Below are 16,438 nucleotides of genomic sequence, written 5' to 3' on the forward strand. Positions count from 1 at the left end.
AAGTAACATATAAAGGAAGACCTATCAGAATCACAGCAGACTTTTCACCTGAGACTATGAAGGCTAGAAGGTCCTGGGCAGATCTCATGCAGACTCTAAGAGAACACAAATGCCAACCAAAACTACTATATCCAGCAAAACTCTCAATCACCATAGATGGAGAAACTAAGATATTTCATGACAAAACCAAGTTTACCCAATATCTATCCACAAACCCGGCCCTAAAAAGGATAATAGGAGGACAACACCAATACAAGGAGGGAAACTTCACCCTGGAAAAAGCAAGATAGTAACCTTTCATCAAACCCAAAAGAAGTTAAGCATTCAAATTTAAAAAATAACGTCAAAAATGATAGGAAGTGACAATCACTATTCCTTAATATCTCTTAACATCAATGGACTTAATGCCCCAATGAAAAGACACAGACTAACTGACTGGATACGTAAACAGGACCCTACATTTTGCTGCTTACAGGAAACACACCTCAGGGTCAAAGACAAACACTACCTTAGAGTAAAAGGCTGGAAGACAAATTTGCAAGCAAATGGTCTCAGGAAACAAGCTGGAGTAGCCATTTTAATATCAGATAAAATTGACTTTCAACCCAAACTCATCAAAAGGGACCCTGAGGGACACTTCTTGCTGGTCAAAGGAAAAATACAAAAAGAAGAACTGTCAATCCTGAACATCTATGCCCCAAATGCAAGGGCACCCTCTTTCGTAAAAGAAACTTTATTAAAACTAAAAGCACACATTGCACCTAACACAATAATTGTGGGTGACTTCAACACTGCACTTTCCTCAATGGACCGATCAGGAAAACAGAAACTAAACAGGGACACAATGAAACTAATTGAAGCTTTGGACCAATTAGATTTAACAGATATATATATAGAACATTCTATCCTAAAACAAAAGAATATACCTTTTTCTCAGCACCTCATGGTACCTTCTCCAAAATCGACCATATAATTGGTCACAAGACAGACCTCAACAAATATAAGAAGATCGAACTAATCCCATGCCTCCTATCTGATCACTATGGAGTAAAAGTGGTCTTCAATAGCAACAGAAACAACAGAAAGCCCACATACACGTGGAAACTGAACAATACTCTACTCAATGATACCTTGGTCAAGGAAGAAATAAAGAAAGAAATTAAAGACTTTTTAGAACACAATGAAAATGAAAACACAACATACCCAAATCTATGGGACACAATGAAAGCAGTGCTAAGAGGAAAACTCATAGCCCTGAGTGCCTCCAAAAAGAAAATGGAGAGAGCATACATTACCAGCTTAATGACACACCTGAAAGCCCTAGAACAAAAAGAAGCTATTTCGCCCAGAAGGAGTAGAAGGCAGGAAATCATCAAACTCAGGGCCGAAATCAATCAAGTAGAAACAAAGAGAACCATACAAAAAATCAACAATACCAGGAGCTGGTTCTTTGAGAAAATCAACAAGATAGATAAACCCTTAGCCAGAATGACCAAAGGGCACAGAGAAAGTATCCAAATTAACAAACTTAGAAATGAAAAGGGAGATATAACAACGGAAACTGAGGAAATCCAAAAAATCATCAGATCCTACTACAAGAGCCTATACTCAGCACAACTGGAGAATCTGGAGGAAATGGACAATTTCCTTGACAGATACCAAATACCAAAATTAAATCAGGACCAACTAGACCATCTAAACAGTCCCATAATGCCTAAAGAAATAGAAGGAGTCATAGAAAGTCTTCCAACCAAAAAAAGCACAGGACCAGATGGCTTCAGTGCAGAATTCTACCAGACCTTCAAAGAAGAGTTAACACCAATACTCTTCAAACTATTCCACAAAATAGGAACAGAAGGAACACTACCCAATTCCTTCTACGAAGCCACAATTACGCTGATACCAAAGCCACACAAAGATCCAACAAAGAAAGAGAACTTCAGACCAATTTCCCTTATGAACATCGATGCAAAAATACTCAATAAAATTCTTGCCAACCGAATCCAAGAACACACCAAAACGATCATCCACCATGATCAAGTAGGCTTTATCCCGGGAATGCAGGGTTGGTTCAATATACGGAAATCCATCAATACAATCCACTACATAAACAAACTCAAAGAACAAAACCACATGGTCATTTCATTGGATGCTGAAAAAGCATTTGACAAAATTCAGCATCCCTTCATGCTTAAAGTCTTGGAGAGAACAGGAATTCAAGGCCCATACCTAAACATAGTAAAAGCAATATACAGCAAACCGGTAGCCAGCATCAAACTAAATGGAGAGAAACTTGAAGCAATCCCACTGAAATCAGGGACCAGACAAGGCTGCCCCTTCTCCTTATCTTTTCAATATTGTACTTGAGGTACTAGCTCGGGCAATTCGACAACATAAGGAGGTCAAAGGGATACAAATTGGAAAGGAAGAAGTCAAACTATCATTATTTGCAGACGACATGATCGTCTACCTGAGTGACCCAAAGAACTCCACTAGAGAGCTCCTACAGCTGATAAACAACTTCAGCAAAGTGGCAGGTTATAAAATCAACTCAAGCAAATCAGTGGCCTTCCTATACTCAAAGGATAAGCAGGCTGAGAAAGAAATTAGGGAAATGACCCCCTTCACAATAGCCACAAACAGTATAAAGTATCTTGGGGTGACTCTTACCAAACATGTGAAAGATCTGTATGACAAGAACTTCAAGACTCTGAAGAAGGAAATGGAAGAAGACCTCAAAAAATGGGAAAACCTCCCATGCTCATGGATCGGTAGAATCAATATAGTTAAAATGGCCATTTTGCCTAAAGCACTATACAGATTCAATGCAATACCCATCAAAATCCCAACTCAATTCTTCACAGAGTTAGAAAGAGCAATTATCAAATTCATCTGGAACAACAAAAAACCCAGGATAGCTAAAACTATTCTCAGCAACAAAAGGAAATCTGGGGGAATCAGTATCCCTGACCTCAAGCAATACTACAGAGCAATAGTGTTAAAAACTGCATGGTATTGGTACAGTGACAGGCAGGAGGATCAATGGAACAGGATTGAAGATCCAGAAATGAACCCACACACCTATGGCCACTTGATCCTCGACAAAGAGGCTGAAAACATCCAATGGAAAAAAGATAGCCTTTTCAACAAATGGTGCTGGTTCAACTGGAGGTCAGCATGCAGAAGAATGCGAATTGATCCATCCTTGTCTCCTTGTACTAAGCTCAAATCCAAATGGATCAAGGACCTCCACATAAAGCCAGATACTCTGAAGCTAATAGAAAAGAAACTGGGGAAGACCCTTGAGGACATCGGTACAGGGAGAAAGTTTCTGAACAGAACACCAATAGCGTATGCTCTAAGAGCAAGAATTGACAAATGGGACCTCATAAAATTACACAGTTTCTGTAAGGCAAAGGACACCATCAAGAGGACAAATCGGCAACCAACAAATTGGGAAAAGATCTTCACCAATCCTACATCAGATAGAGGGCTAATATCCAATATATATAAAGAACTCAAGAAGTTAAACTCCAGAAAACCAAACAACCCTATTAAAAAATGGGGTACAGAGTTAAACAAAGAATTCTCACCTGAAGAACTTCGGATGGCGGAGAAGCATCTTAAAAAATGCTCAACTTCATTAGTCATTAGGGAAATGCAAGTCAAAACAACCCTAAGATTTCATCTTACACCAGTCAGAATGGCTAAGATTAAAAATTCAGGAGACAGCAGGTGTTGGAGAGGGTGTGGAGAAAGAGGAACACTCCTCTACTGCTGGAGGGGTTGCAAATTGGTACAACCACTCTGGAAATCAGTCTGGCGGTTCCTCCGAAAACTGGGCACCTCACTTCCAGAAGATCCTGCTTTACCACTCCTGGGCATATACCCAGAAGACTCCCCACCATGTAATAAGGATACATGTTCTACTATGTTCATAGCAGCCCTATTTGTAATTGCCAGATGCTGGAAAGAACCCAGGTATCCCTCAACAGAAGAGTGGATGCAAAAAATGTGGTATATCTACACAATGGAGTACTATTCAGCCATTAGAAACAATGAATTCATGAAATTCTTAGGCAAATGGATGGAGCTAGAGAATATCATACTAAGTGAGGTAACCCAGACTCAAAAGGTGAATCATGGTATGCACTCACTAATAAGTGGATATTAACCTAGAAAACTGGAATACCCAAAACATAATCCACACATCAAATGAGGTACAAGAAGAAAGGTCCTCCTGGTTCTGGAAAGACTCAGTGAAACAGTATTCAGCAAAACCAGAACGGGGAAGTGGGAAGGGGTGGGTGGGAGGACAGGGGAAGAGAAGGGGGCTTGCGGGACTTTCGGGGAGTGGGGGGGCTAGAAAAGGGGAAATCATTTGAAATGTAAATAAATTATATCGAATAATAAAAAAAATTTGGAAAGTATTAAAGAATCAAGTAGTTTATATGCATGTATTTTAAAAATTTGATTTTTAAAATTTTATTTGTGTGTGGGAAAATATATTTTATTATTTGTGCCTGATCAAAGTTAACTTAGAGGAAGAAAAATAGAGAGGGGCAACTTTGACTTAGTTTATATTAAGGTTGAAATTTATAATAAGATTGAGTAGGAAACAGAGTGACATCTCACTACCTATCCTCATCCCCAGGGAGACAAGCACACGTTACTCTGACATAAACCCTAGTTCAATCCTTTCTGTCTGTTGGAGAATTTTGGGACATTTCTTTGAAAATTAATTAATAAAATGGAATATTCTATCATCCCATTATAGAGAAGTCAGGACACTACATTATTTGGACCCTTGATGTCTATTTCTCCAAACAGTGCTATCTTAGTATCTTCAGCTATTAGGGCACAGGCACCTTCCCAATACTTGTTGATGGCCTGCATGTTTAATTTTTATGGAGTTTCATTAGTTTACTTCTTGATCAGTGAGTACTAGAATTATTTTCTCAGGAAAAGTCTTTCTATTTGATTTCATTTAAGTATTTGATAAAACATTAAATTTTGCCAAACGTTTAAATGTAATTTAGAAATAGAGATTTCAAAAATCTATGCATATTCTGAAAATCCCAGTCAGAATCCCACCTAAGGGTCAGAGACATCCAAAATCTGGGTTCTGAAGATTCTGATTGTCAGGGCACATTAATGATTAATGATTTTCCCATTCAAGGAATTTCCCTGCATCCCAGGATAGCTTTTCCTGTGTAGCAGCCTCTGGCCAACATCTGTGTGAGGAAGGATCTAATGGTCCAAGCCTGAGCTTTCTACTGAGACAACTGTTGGGTTTGGGGTGTGGGGTGTGGGGCGTGGGGTGTGGGGCGTGGGGTGTTGGGTATGGGCTTTATTATCTGTTTCAGAAGTTTCCTGCAGATTCATCTCTACTCTCAACTCTGCTTGTGTGGGCAGCTCCCTGCCACTCTCAGTTCCCTATAGCTGTTTTCCAAGAGCACATTCCCTAACATTTCCATAGGAAGTGTTCTCTCTCATGTTATAGCTTCAGAGTGAGACTCTTAAATTCGGGTGTTTAAACAGATTTAGGGTTAGCAAGACTGTGGTTGACCAGATTACAGAGTTGATGATTTTAATTAGCATTTTAAACATGTTGATATTTTGATTGTTCCATCTTATTTTTGAAGACACATGTGCTACTTGGTTATTTTATTTTAGGTTTTCATTGTGTGGTACTGAGGTATAATTTATTCAGTGAAACTCAGCATTCCAGTGAAGAGGTATACCAAGACTGGTGTGCTCATGTAACAGTAGCCACAAAATACAAAAGGCTTACATTATACACACACACACACACACACACACACACACGCACACATGCACAGACAAATTTATTTATGTGTTATTGACAAACCATGCGTCCACATCTCTTGGCACCTTTTATGGTGTTGGGAATTGAACCTGGGAACTTCTGCATGCTAACCATCCTTCCAGCCCTCCACATTTTTAAAATTGTGATTCTAAACTTAGGTTCAAAGCATATATTTTTTAGGATATTTTTCCCACTCTGCAGAGGCATTTTAATTTTCCTAAGAATGTTTTCGAAGCAGTCTCACATTATTTCTAAAAAAAAAAAAAGCAAACAAACAAACAAAACCTAAAATATTTACATGCCTGATTGAAGGTACAAGTAAGATTTGAAAAATCCTGTGATTGCCAAAAGATGAGGTGATACATGGTTTGGCATGTAAAGACGCTCTAGCACTACATATGCAAAATTCCCTTAAAAGAAGGGAAATAAGCCAGACACAACAGAACATTTAGATGTTGACTATAAAGAAGACAAACATCCCCAAGTAGAAAGAGAGCAGTGTTTACCAGAGATAGGAGGTGAAAGAAGGGAGAATGGCAAGACATGAGCTAAGGTTTCAGTAGCAGGGATGAGTCGACAACCTCTATTACCCAGGAAGTAACCAGACTTAAGAACAATGAACTGTGCATTTCAAAATTGGCAAAAGAATATATTTAACTTCTAATTGCAAAAGCTTACCTGAGGTGACAGACATGCTATTTAGCTTGATGTAAATATTTTCAATATATACATAGAATGAAAGTGTCACATTATACCCTGTAGGATTTATGGAATGAATATTTTGTCACTTAATTTAAAATTTAAAAGTATCTAAATACTTGGCTCAGATTTTTCATTATGCTAACTACAGAGCTATTTACTGTCACTGAAAACACACAAACATAAAAATAACTCTGGCTTTCGGTAAAATAACTTCTAAGAGCCAAACAACACAACTTATTTCTAAATCCTCATATGAGTTTCTTGTAATAGTCAGAAAATAAAAGATTTTTTATTTTTAATCTTTCATAAACTGAAATGAGCATTATCCTCAATTTTGATTACACTGCTTTTAAGATATTTTCACTATAGTTGAGGTGACAGTTCAGGTGGCCTTTGTTTTTTCTTTCTTTTGTTGTTCTGTTTTTTTGTTGTTGTTGTTTTGTTATTCAAGAGAAGTGAAACTTGATCTGATATATGTTGGAGATCCAAATGAAAAATCAAAATATCTTATTCCAGATACATACCATGTTTAAAAAGTAGAAAATATGGTAATAATCTTCATAGAATCTATCAAGAAGGAATACGGCCAGAACAAAGAGACAATCTTTAAAGGCCTGGCAGCTCATGAGCAGAGAATGATCTTGGATTGCCCAGTCATGCAGATGTTACTGAATTTAAGTTTGGGCTCAGCTTTGCTGATCAGTAAATAGAGCAAGTCTTACAGTCTCTCTGCTTTTCTGAGTAGAAAATGTTAGAAATTAATTCTGCAAAGGAATGATGAAATTAAAAGATTCTGGCATTCCCAGAAGGAGACGGCCTTTGGGATTCCAGCAAAGTCCTCTGGCTCCATTCCGAGGGATGGGATGCATATTCCCTTCTTAGAACAATAAACTGTGAGACAATATGAGGTTTAAACATTTTTACTGTAAAACAATTTCAACATATTGAAGAGAAGGAGTGAAACACGCACAGCTGTGCTCCCATCAGGAGATGATGATGGTAGCAAGGGATGCCTGGACCCAGGCAGGCCAACGCTGCCTATACCACCTTTCTTTATAATAGAGTTGGGTACAAAATCAGAGATATTTTTAGCTAACCACAGACTATGGCATAGCTAGTATCCAATGATGTTTTCTAAGGGAATCAAGTAATTGATAAATGAATCATTCTCCATTAATCCAATTCATTGAGGTTTCCAGAAACAATAGTCTTCCTGTGAGGAAATATAAATATTATATATGGTGGACATGATAGTGGGAAATTATTCAGAAAGTTCTGTCTCATGGAATTATGTTCAAGACAAACTAGGCTGTTTTTCTGGATTCTTGTTACACAAGACAGAATCATGCTAATGGAACCTCCTAAAGGGAGCAAGGAACAGGGAATGCTCCTGCCTACTCATTGCTGGGGAAATTAAAATGACCAGGGCTGAGTTCCCTGTGAGATCTTCCTGCTTAGAAATCAGTATGCACCTGAAGACACTGTGCATGCAGGAGCTGAAAGTCTTAAAAGTATGTCATTCTGTAGAATGGCTAGGTGGAAATCAATGTGATTTAATCTCTTTCGGTCACGGATTTCATGTCTTAAAAAGGTCTTTGCAGTGCTCACTTCAGCAGCACATATAAGAAGATTGGAATGATGCTGAGAAGGTTGGCATGGGCCCTGTACAAGGATAACATGTAAACGTGTGAAGTTCCATATAGTGAGGCCACCAGAAGTCCCCAACTCAGGAGGAGAGCCCCCCTGCTCACTCACAGGCCACACAGGCCAGAAGATTAGAGAGGAAACAGAAACCAAGGAATAAAATACCCACCCAACAAAGTCATTCCCAGAATGGGCACCTGGACCAATAATGACCACAAACCAAGGTGTTCAGAAGCCAGTGAAGAACAAAACAGCAATAGAAAGGGCAAAATATCACTAACAGGGCCCAGAAATCCTACCATGGGAAGTCCTCAGTATTCTAAAATAGGCGGGGCAGCATAAGACCTTAAAACAACTCTATGAAGCTGATAAAAGTTACTAAAGAAGAATTGAATAATCTCTTAAAAAAAATCAAAGAAAGACCAGGCTTGGTGGCACAGGCTTTTAATTCCATCACTCAGAAGGAAGAATCAGGCTGTTCTCTGTGAGTTCAAGGCCAGTCTGCTCCTTAGAGAGAGTTCCAGCTCTACAGGGGCTACACAGAGAAACCCTGTCTCAAACAAACAAGCAAACAAACAAAATTAAAAACAAACAAAACAACAAAACAAAACAAAATAAAATACACCCCAAATGAAAACAAAGAAAGCAAAACAAAACAATAAGCATAACCGCCCAACAAAACAACAAAATAAAACAATAAGCAATTTAAAGAGCCCAAAATATGAAAGGACAAACAAAAAATTGGAGGAAATGAATAAAGCTATTGGAGAAATTTAGAAAAACAAACGAACAGCTGAAAGAAATGACTAAAAATGTTCAAGACCTGAAAATAGAAATAGGGGCAATAATGGAAATACAAACTAAGGGAATTCTGGAATCAGAAAATCTAGAGATGTGAACTGGAATTATAGATGTGAACATCATCAACGGAATACGAGAGATGAAAGAAAGTCTCAGGCACTGAAGAATATCTGATATAAGAAATAGATACACTAGTCAAAGAAAATGTTAAGTCTAAAAATTTCTGACACAAAACATCCAGTAAATCTCTGACACTAATAAAAGACCAAGCCTCAGAATAATAGGAAGAAGAATTGCAGCTCAAAGGCCCAGAAAATATTTACAACAAAATCACAGAAGGAAACTATCCTAACCTAAAGAAGGAAATAGCTATCAAGATTTACAAAATACAAGAGATTGGAAAAGAAAGTTTCCTTATCATATAATAAATACACAGAATCACGAAGGAACATTAAAGCTGCTAGGGACAAAGATGAAGTAACATATTAGAATTATATCCAACTTCTCAACTGAGACAGAACAACTAGCACAGATGACTGCAGACTCTAAGAGAGTGTATTGGCAGGTTGGGCTGGCATCAATCTGAGTCCATTGACAATGAGAAGTAATAAGGAATGTGATTGTCAATTCCTGGTATTTTGTTGTTGCTGTTGTTGTTGTTGTTGTTGATGATGATGATTATGGTGGTAGTGGTGGGTGTGAATTTCCTGTCTTTTGATTTTCCTGGTATAAGATTATTTTGTATCTTTTAATGTCAGTTGACACAGATTCCAGCCCAAACTACAATACACAAGTGTCTTAGTCAGGGTTTCTATTCCTGCACAAACATCATGACCAAGAAGCAAGTTGGGGAGGAAAGGGCTTATTCAGCTTACATTGCTGTTCATCACAAAAGGAAGTCAGGACTGGAACTCAAGCAGGGTTAGAAGCAGGAGCTGATGCAGAGGCCATGGAGAGATGTTCCTTACTGGCTTGCTTCCCCTGGCTTGCTCAGCCTGCTCTCTTATAGGACACAAGAATACCAGGCCAGAGGTGGTACCACCCACAAGGGGCCCTCCCCCTTGATCACTAATTGAGAAAATGCCCCACAGATGGATCTCATGGAGGCACTTCCCCAACTGAAGCTCTTTTCTCTGTGATAACTCCAACCTGTGTCAAATTGACACACAAAACCAGCCAGTACAATTGACCTTGTCAACTTGACACAGAAACACATCACTATTAAGACTCAACCCTTACTTTCTAATTCATCCCCAAGATCTAAATTGCTTTAAAAGTCCCACAGTCTTTACATATTAAAAGTTCAATCACTTTAAAATATCCAATATCTTTAAAATTCAGAGTCTTTTAAAAATTCAAAGTCTCTTTAACTGTGGGCTCCACTAAAATACATTCTTCCTTCAAGAGGGAAACATATCAGGGCACAGTCACAACCAAAAGCAAAACTCAAGCTCCAATGGTTCAATGTCTGGGATCCAATGTCTGGGATCTTCTGGGCTCCTTCAAAGGCTTGGGTTACTTCTCCAGCTCTGCCCTTTGTAGCACACAGCTTGTCTTCTAGGCCCCAGTTGCCTGTACTCCACTGCTGTTGCTGCTCTTGGTGGTCATCACATGGTACTGGCATCTCTAAAACGCTGCTATCTTCCACTGTAATTAGGCTTCACCAATAGCCTCTCATAGGCTCTCTTCATGGTGACAAGCCTCTGCTCCTATGCGTGACTCCTTCAAGTCCTGGGCCATCAGTTGCAACTGAGGCTACACCTTCACCAATGGCCTTCTGTGGCCTCTCACTGTGCCAAAAGCCTCAGCTGCTCTTTATGACCCCTTCATGCCTTCAAAACCAGTACCATCTGGGTGACTCTTACACAGTACCAAGGCTAGCCACAGCACAAAATACAACTGTGGCTATCTCTGGAACATACTCTCTGTGCTCTTAGAAAACACTTCCCAGAAGATTTCACCTCAGTGATGCTGGTCTCTTCTTAATCACTGCTAATTTCTTAGCTCCAGCTAACCAGCATCAATAGTCCCAGTAACAGAAAGGTTTGCTTTAGTGTTTCTGGTATCTTGTTAATCACGGCTGATTCTACACAGCTAACCAAAACCACTGAATCTTCACAATCAAAACCTGGCCATTGCAAGAGTCTTTAATCTTCCCTCTGAAATTTCACAAGCCAGTCTTCCATCTTCTGCACTATTCTCAGCATTATCATCCAAGTTCCTACAGAACATTCCACAGACCTCTTAACACCGAATGGATCATCTAGGCCAAAGTTCCAAAATCCTTCCACAGTTCTCCCCAAAACATGGTCAGGTTGTCACAGGAATACCCCACTACTCTGGTACCAATTTGTCTTAGTCAGGGTTTCTATTCCTGTACAAACATCATGATCAAGAAGCAAGTTGGGAAGGAAAGGGTTTATTCAGCTTACACTTCTGCATTGCTGTTCATCACAAAAGGAAGTCAGGACTGGAACTCAAGCAGGGTTGGAAGCAGGAACTGATGCAGAGGCCATGGAGAGATGTTCCTTACTGACTTGCTTCCCCTGGCTTGCTCAGCCTGCTCTCTTATAGGACACAAGAATATCAGACCAGAGGTGGTACCACCCACAAGGGGGCTCTCCCCCCTTGATCTCTAATTGAGAAAATGCCCCACAGCTGGATCTCATGGAGGCACTTCCCCAACTGAAGCTCCTTTCTCTGTGATAACTCCAACCTGTGTCAAGTTGACACACAAAACCAGCCAGTACAACAAGAAACCTTTCAGTGATCATAGATGGAAAAAATAAGATATTCCACAATAAAGTCAAATTCATAGAATATATATCTACAAATCTAGCCCTACAGAAGATACTAGAAAGAAAACTCCAACTTAGAGAAACCTACACATGTGAAAACACAGGACATAATCTCACACCAAGCAAAACCAAAACAAGGGAAACACATACCACCCCCTGACTTCATGATTGTCTTCGTATACAGTAATTAAGAATGTTCAGGATTCTGGTAGTACAAACATATCATGATGGGGAAAAGTGGGAAAAATAAGATCTGAAATATTAACCAACCTTTCATTTATATAAAAAATAAAAGAAAGAGAAAACCCATTTAACCATTACTATTAATGGACTCAGTTTTTCAGATTTTAATCATTAAAATCTCAACATCTGTCATGTTTATCTATCTGTCCCCTATAAGAGATGGAATGCAGTATAGTCTCCTGAAGAACTACTCTTTGGTAAACCTAGTGAGCATGGACAACTGCTGTGCTGTGAGGTACTGTACTTCCAAAAGTTTAAACCAAGTTGTTAAGGAAACAGGCTCCCTGGTTCTTATCTCAAGAACTGGCTAGGAATGTAGATGTCTACCATAGCTTTAGAAATTCTAGACCCCAGAAAACCAAATAACCCTATTAAAAAATGGGGTACAGAGCTAAACAAAGAATTTTCACCCGAAGAACTTCGGATGGCTGAGAAGCATCTTAAAAAATGTTAAACATCATTAGTCTTTAGGGAAATGCAAATCAAAACAACCCTGAGATTTCACTTTACATCAGTCAGAATGGCTAAGATTAAAAACTCAGGAGACAGCAGGTTTTGGCGAGGATGTGGAGAAAGAGGAACACTCCTCCTCTGCTGGTGGGATTGCAAGATGGTACAACCACTTTGGAAATCAGTCTGGCGGTTCCTCAGAAAACTGGGCATGACACTTTCTGAGGACCCTGTTATACCACTCCTGGGCATATACCCAGAGGATTCTTCAGCATGCAATAAGGACACATGCTCCACTATGTTCATAGCAGCCCTATTTGTAGTAGCCAGAAGCTGGAAAGAACCCAGGTGTCCTTCAACGGAGGAATGGATTAAAAAAAATGTGGTATATATACACAATGGAGTACTATTCAGCCATTAGAAACAATGAATTCATGAAATTCTTAGACAAATGGATGGAGCTGAAGAACATCATACTAAGTGAGGTAACCCAGTCTCAAAAGATCAATCATGGTATGCACTCACTAATAAGTGGATATTAGCCTAGAAAATTGGAATACCCAAAACATAATCCACACATCAAATGATGTCCAAGAAGAATGGGGGAGTGGCCCCTGGTTCTGGAAAGACTCAGTGTAGCAGTATAGGGCAAAACCAGAAGAGGGAAGTGGGAAGGGGTGGATGGGCTAATAGGGGGAGGGAAAAAGGCTTATGGGATTTTCGGGGAATGGGAAGCCAGAAAAAGGGAAATCATTTGAAATGTAAATAAAAATATATCGAATAAAAAAAAGAAAGAAAATGAAACTGAATGAAAAAAAAAGGAGATGCTATTCAGTCCAGTTTTAAAGCATCTTGAACACTATTTGATTAGTTTTAGTGAAGTCTAGGATTGTTTTGTTTAATCTTTCTAATAGGTCTGCATTCTCTGCAAAATGCAACTAAAACTTAGCCTGCTATTATTAGTCTAGTAATAAGGTTTCAATTTAGCTTTTCTCTGCTTGTGCCTTACATCCTCTAACCCTTGTACTCAAGCAAGAACATTTAATTGGCATTACTGACATCATCTGAGAGCTTATTAAAGCAATGGGACGTTAGGCCCCATCCTACATCTATTAAACCAGAAATCTCCATTTTATACAAAGCCCCAGGAGATGATATGCATATTATAAGAAGCTAGAGTCTCTAGGACAGCATGTCATATGACAGTTGTTCACTATTGTCAACCCTTGAATCTGACCAATTGTATGTCTTACTAATCGTCTGCATATGTAGGCCATTGTGAATTTTATTTTTACATTATATTTCAATTGGTTATATTTTAAAGTAAGTATTGATTTAAAATTAATTTAATTTACTGAGATAGTTTATCTCATACAATTGATTTGAACACGACCACTCTTCCTAATGCATAATGTAATTTCTACACAAATAAATTATGTCTTCTCTTCTAAATTGTTTTCTGAATGCATGCATGTCTGTTCTCTTTAATTTATACTTTGAGGTAGTTACTATAGCAGACTTATTAAGCCTATTTCTAGATATCTTGATACTCTTGAAGGGAGGATTCCTGTATGAATTTTGAATGTTCTCAACAAAGAAATTATCAAAAAGCATCAATTGAATAAATATGTATATATGTATATGTATATGATGTATTCCAGAATAGTGACTAGAGAGAGAGAAAGAGACAGAAGCAGAGCCACCATGCTAGAAGTCCCATGTCTTATTGAAGCAATTCAATAAATACCAATGCATCACAAGAATACATGATTGCGTTTTGAATTTTTTAAGAGGCGTTTCTAAAACATACTTAAATTTCATGTGCCAAACCTTTACTTATGGTGATGATACTTGTGCTAAGGGACATGACCCATGTCTGCAAATAAGCAGTACAGTGTAATATAGTCAAACTTTTAGGCAATTCTAAAGAGGTCATTTGTAATATTAATTCCAATAGTTATGTGACTTCATGAAGTGACTCAGCAATTGGTCCTGATAAAGTGGTATTCCATTCTCTGTTGGTGTCTCCTCTCTGCAACACTATCCTTAGCATCCTTACTGCTTATTAGGAGAAGCAGCCAAAAGCACCCTTTCCATAGTGCTCTATTTAATCAGGACCCTACCCCTGACAATTAGGCCTTACTATTTATTTGGTGACAAATTAAAATGAATTTTCCGTCAATTCCTTGTCCAGAAAATGTGGTATGATATCAGCAGTTCTTCCAGACTGTGCCATTCATTTCATCAACAAAGTCTATCCATCTATGGCCCCCACAAATCTTCTGTATTTTAAAGTTGGACAAAGAGGCAATGTTCTTGGTTCTTAAGCTGTAATGTCCTGTCCTGTCTTTTCTTTTAGAAGGTTGTAAAAATGTGTTATACTTCATATCCTGCTGCTAATAGTGTGTCCATCTGTTCTTCCGTAAATCAGTTGTTTAGTGTCCCCTATTTACAAACATGCCACCAGATTCCATAGCATGGACTGAAACAGAATGGCACTAATATTGAACTACACAGCATTGTCATCCCACATTTTATTAAGGATCTTAATTCAAAGTCTCTTGAACATAAACAAGTTTTAATAGGGATAGCATTGATGTAGCACAGATTGAATATCTTTAAGCCCCAGTACTAAAATGTTCACAAAGCATTGTTGTTTTCTGCAAACAATAAAGTTCATCACTTTCTAAGCAGCTGTTCCAATTAAAAGCAACAGCAAGCAATGGCCTCAAACTACAGATTCTATGTTTATATCAAAGCTTGTCTATATTGATTAATTTTAATATTTGGCTAATTGTTTTAAATTTTTCATTCATTTACTTTTTTTCCTCTGAGAGCTACCTTGTAAGTAGTATTGTGCTTGGACACTTCCAGATATTGGAGAATGCGTGTAACGGTGACCTGGAAGCGTCTATCTCTGCCCTGATACAGAATAGGAGGGAGAGTGGAAACACCTCTAAACTGGGGTTTCCTTGTAAAACACAACCTATGGCAGGCCATCATGGCAGGATGTGGGCGGACTTCCTATGCATACATTTCCCTAGAGACTCAGTCCCAGGAAGGCTTTATTTAAATACCCCTTGAGTTATTAATTTTGAGTTTGTGGTTTGTAATTTTAAATGGGGTGGGGTAATGCAACATGGGCATAAGATGAGAAGGAAAGTTGCACATGGGAATGTATTCTCTTGAGCTACCCCATTGACATGTAGTGATGTCTCAGGAATACACAGCTTTGGTGATCCAAAGGAGTTTGGGAGTTTAGAAGGATTAAGTATAGTACAGTATGGCATGGTATAGTATAGTATAGTATAGTATAGTATAGTATAGTATAGTATAGTATTGTGTATAGTGCATAGTGCATAGTGCATTGTGTATAGTATATTACAATATAGGAATGGTATAAGTATAGGTAACTTACTATCAATATACAAAAGTAGGGATGTGCATGGTCTGTACAAGTTATATTTTCTATCTGAAACAAACACATTTAAAAGAAGAAAGAATAATGACACTCAAGGGAACACAGATGACCCGGGAACCTTCTCATCGACTTTGTCGGTCACATGACTCCCCTTTGGTAGCCAGCCAGTCACGTTTGCTTTTTATAAGAAACGGAAGAATGGGGTCCAGAGCTGTTTCCCTTCAGCTCTCCGTCACTGCGGCAAAGCAAAGATGAAGACTGTTGGAAGATGAATTTGCATAAAGAGCAGCTGGAAGATGCATGTGCGTGAAGCTCCATTGTTCTGAATAAGTCATAGTGGATACACACGCCACATTCCAGGCTGTAATTGTAGCTATTCTCCATGTATGTCAAATGTTCCTATGGATGCAATTAAAGCTGACAGTACACAAAGGAAAGATGAATGGGAAAATTCCTATTTAGAATTATTATTATTATTTTGTTACTCAGGGTGGCGTTAAATAACATGTAAAGACAGTCTGCAAAGTCAAGAGCGATACCACAGGAACA

General features: G+C 38.5%; 1 protein-coding gene and 1 non-coding gene across 3 annotated transcripts in view; one reads left to right on the plus strand and one right to left on the minus strand.

The window, feature by feature from the left end:
• Window positions 1–16,438, minus strand: part of Magi2 (membrane associated guanylate kinase, WW and PDZ domain containing 2) — a 1,455,128-nt gene that overhangs the window by 1,157,995 nt on the left and 280,695 nt on the right. The window lies entirely within an intron of this gene.
• Window positions 8,133–8,239, plus strand: LOC127679482 (U6 spliceosomal RNA). The gene has a single exon (XR_007976791.1). It is a non-coding gene; the product is annotated as a U6 spliceosomal RNA (small nuclear RNA).

Source organism: Apodemus sylvaticus, chromosome 2 (genome assembly GCF_947179515.1).
Source record: "Apodemus sylvaticus chromosome 2, mApoSyl1.1, whole genome shotgun sequence".
In the NCBI taxonomy this organism is placed as follows: domain Eukaryota; kingdom Metazoa; phylum Chordata; class Mammalia; order Rodentia; family Muridae; genus Apodemus; species Apodemus sylvaticus.